Source organism: Octodon degus, unplaced genomic scaffold (genome assembly GCF_000260255.1).
Source record: "Octodon degus isolate 3935 unplaced genomic scaffold, OctDeg1.0 scaffold00356, whole genome shotgun sequence".
In the NCBI taxonomy this organism is placed as follows: Eukaryota; Metazoa; Chordata; class Mammalia; order Rodentia; family Octodontidae; genus Octodon; species Octodon degus.
Window position 1 is genome coordinate 118,736 of NW_004524932.1, and position 3,972 is coordinate 122,707.

General features: G+C 35.0%; 1 pseudogene; it reads left to right on the forward strand.

The window, feature by feature from the left end:
- Positions 1–329: 329 nt before the first annotated feature.
- LOC101577574 overlaps positions 330–3,972 on the forward strand; it is a 25,839-nt pseudogene continuing 22,196 nt past the window's right edge.

Consider the following 3,972-nt stretch of genomic DNA (forward strand, 5'->3'; position numbering starts at 1 on the left):
TTACGGATGATATGATTTCTATGTAGAAGATCCCAAAAGCTCTAAAAAAGACCCCTAGAGTTAATATCGAAGTTCAGTAGTATAACAGTATACAAAGTTAACACTCAAAATCTAATAGCATTCTTGTACAAAAGGAACAAACTCACCTAGAGAAATTAGTGAAAGTACATACTTCACAATATCTTCCAATTTTTTTTTAAATACATTGGTGTCAACATAACAAAAGGTGTAGAGATCCAGCCCAAGACCAGCCCCTGAGAGTGTGTGGGAGAGATTCAAGCTCCAATGCACCCACGGGACTTCGCCAGGACCAAACCCAGGCATGCGGCATGAGTGAGACCCTCTGTCGCACCCTTGGGAACACCTCCACCTCTCCGGAGCCAATCCCCCAAGCCCACCAAGTGAGTGAGAATTTCTGCTGTGCTCTTGGGACTGCAAGACCAAGCCAAAGTTCAGGCACTGTTGGTGTGTGGGAGAGCTTCTGTGATTCCCTGTGCCCCATGGGCCAGGGGCACAACAGAGAAGCAGAACAGGTTCTCTTCCAAGGGCTGCAGAAAGAAAGAGATGAACACAACAGCTACAGCCAAGTCAGGCAGAACTGGATAAACTCAAACTTAATAATATTCCCCGAATTTCAGTAAGTGCTAAGGTTATAACTGCACAAAAGCTCTACACCAAAGGTGAGAAATCAGTGCTATATAAAATGACAAAGAGAAGGAGCAAAATGCAATCTCAGGCCTCAGGCCCACCCAGAATAAGTGCAGAGGACAATAGCTCAGCTGAAATGTGTGAATTCATAGCGTCAGAAGTAAAGAAAAAACAACACAAATGTATGCAGGAACTCAGATCAGAATTAATCTCTAAAATAAAAAAAAGAAATCTCTGAATTACTAGCATCAGAAGTAAAGAAATAACAGCAAAAGTCTATAAAGGAATTCATATCAGAATTAATTACTGAAATAAAAACCTATATCTATTAATAGCATCTGAAGTAAAGAATGAAATGCAGAAACGTAGAGGAACTCAGATCAGAAATAATCTCTGAAGTAAAAGAATTAATAACTGCTTTTCAAGAAGACACTGATAAAAAAAAAATAAAGACCAGAAAAGCAACACATTTCTTGAATGAGCAATACAGGAAAGAAATAGATTGCATGAAACAAAGATGAAGAGATATAAAGTAACTTAAAATTTCAGTCACAAACTTGCAAAGACATTTGAGTGAAAGTGAAGATAGAGTTTCAGATCTTGAAGACACCATTGTAGCTAGAAAAAAGTAGGAAAAGATTTCTTAAAAACAACTAGGATGCAATAAAAACTCATTCATCAAATGCAAGACAGTGCAAAGTTGAACAATGTGAGACTAATAGGCATCAGTGAGAAAGAAGGAGTCAATACAAATGATATTAAAAGAATATGGGCAGAAATAATAGCAGAAAAGTTCCCAAATATGAGGAAGCAATCTGACATTCAGTTAATGGAAGCATATACCAAATAACTTCAACCCAATTAAAAATACACCAAGACATATAATAGTCAAGATCCCAGAAATTCAGCACAAGAACAATATAATGAAAGCAGTTACAGAAAAGAAACAGGTCATATTTATAGGAAAACCCATCAGAATAGTGGGAGATTTATCTTCATAAACCTTGAAAGGAAGAAGAGCACGGAGCAGAGCACTTCAAGTCCTCTATGAAAACAAATTCCAGCCCAGAATACTATACCCTGCAAAACTCTCTTTCAAGTATGATGGAGAAATGAAATACTTCCATGACAAAGAACAACTAAAGAATTTCATGAGGACAAAGCCAACACTACACAGACTACTAAACAATGTTCTAGAGAGGGACCAAAATGATCAAAATTCCATGAATGAGAACAGAAATGACCCACTAAATAGGGCATGCAATTAAACAGGAGAAAAAGGAGTAAACATTAGCAGGTAAATAACATGTCAATCATAAATCAATACATCTCAATTATAACCATCAATGTAAATGGACTCAATTCACCAATTAAAAGAAATAGACTGGCACAGTGGATTAGGAAACAAAATCCAACAATATGGTGTAAACAAGAAACACATTTAACTCAAAAAAATAAATTCATAGGCTGAAAGTCAGAGGATGATAAATAATACATGGTGCAGCTCCTCAGAAAAACGTAGAGGTAGCAATCCTGTTCAATTACAGTCTCAACTTCAAATCAAGAATGATCAAATGAACTAAAGAAGTCTACTATCTACTTGTTGAGGGAAAAATTCAGGAGGAAGATGTAACATTCATAAATGTACCTGCACCAAACACAGAAGAACCCAAATATATAAGATGAATCTTAATGGACATGAAAAATCTAGTATCCAATACCACAAAATTAACAGGCAATATTAACACCCCTTTATCCCAAAGGAGAGGTCAAGCAGACCAAAAAAAAAAAAAAAGAAGTAGCAGAACTGAACCAGAGATTGGAACAAATGTACTTAGTGGATATACAGACAAAGTTCTACACAATGTCAGCTGAATATACATTTTTCTTCAGCTGCACATGGGTCATTTTCTAAAATAGACCTCATACTGGTCCATAGGTCATGCTTAAGTATATGGAAAAAAAAATGTCTCATGCATATTCTTTGACCACAGTGCAATGAAATTGGAAATAAACGAAACAAGAAAAGAGAAAAGCCCCCTTGATACATGGAAATTAAACAAGACTATGCTCAGCAAACAATGTGTCGCAGATGAAATTAAACAAGAAATTCAGCAATATCTACTATTCAATGAATATTCAAGCAAAATTGATCAGAACTTATGAGATGTGATGAAAGCAGTTCTCAGAGGGAAATTCATAGCTGTGAACTCACACATTAGGAAAACAGAATAGGAACAAATAAATACTCGAATGCTGCACCTCCAACAACTGGAAAAGGAAGAGCAAACCAAACCCAGAGCCCAAAGTTGGGAAGAAATAATAAAGATGAGAGCAGAAATTAATTCAATTGAAAAGAAGAAAACAGTTCAAAGAATTAACAAATCAAAATCTGGTTCTTTGAAATATTAAATAAAATTCATAAGCCCATGGCTAACCTCATGAAAAAAAAAGGAAAGAAAATACTCAAATTCAAGAAATAATGAATGAAAAGGGTGCAACTACCACAGACCCAGTGGAAATTCAAAAGATAGTCAATAGTTACTTTGACAACCTTAACTCTCACCCAATAGAAGACACAGATGAACTGAACAGATTCCTAGAAAGGTACAAATTACCAAAACCGAATAAAGAAGATATAACAACTGTCAATAACCCAATAACAGCCAATAAAATAAGAAATGTAATAAAAAGCCTACCGACAAAGAAAAGTCCAGGACCAGATGGACTCATAGCTGAATTCTAAAAGAAATTTATTGAAGATACAATCCCAATACTCATAAAACTCTTCAATGAAATTTTAAAGGAAGCAGTCCTCCCAAAATCATTCCTGGAGGCAAGTATTATACTGATACCAAAACCAGGAAAAGATGCAACTAAAAGAGAACTACAGGACAATCTCCAGCATGAACATAGATACAAAAATCCTCAATAAATCCTAGCAAATAGAATACAGCAAATCATCAAGAAGATTATACACCATGATAAAATAGGATGCAAGGATGGTTCAATATATACAAATATATAAATGTAACACACTATATCAATAGAGAGAAATGTAAAAAACAACTGATCATCTAAATTGATACAGAAAAGGTTTATGACAAAGTCCAAAACTCATTCATGTTCAAAGTTCTAAAGAAGATTGGAATAGAACGCCTCTACTTCAATCTGGTAAAAGCCATCTATAACAACCAAATGGATAACATAATTCTATTTTTTCTACAGTTTTATTGATAAACAGATAGCAATGAGACAGTTTCAAATCAAATCGGAAGTACAGTTTCAACAAATAATACACTGCATATATTCTTCTTAGTGGTT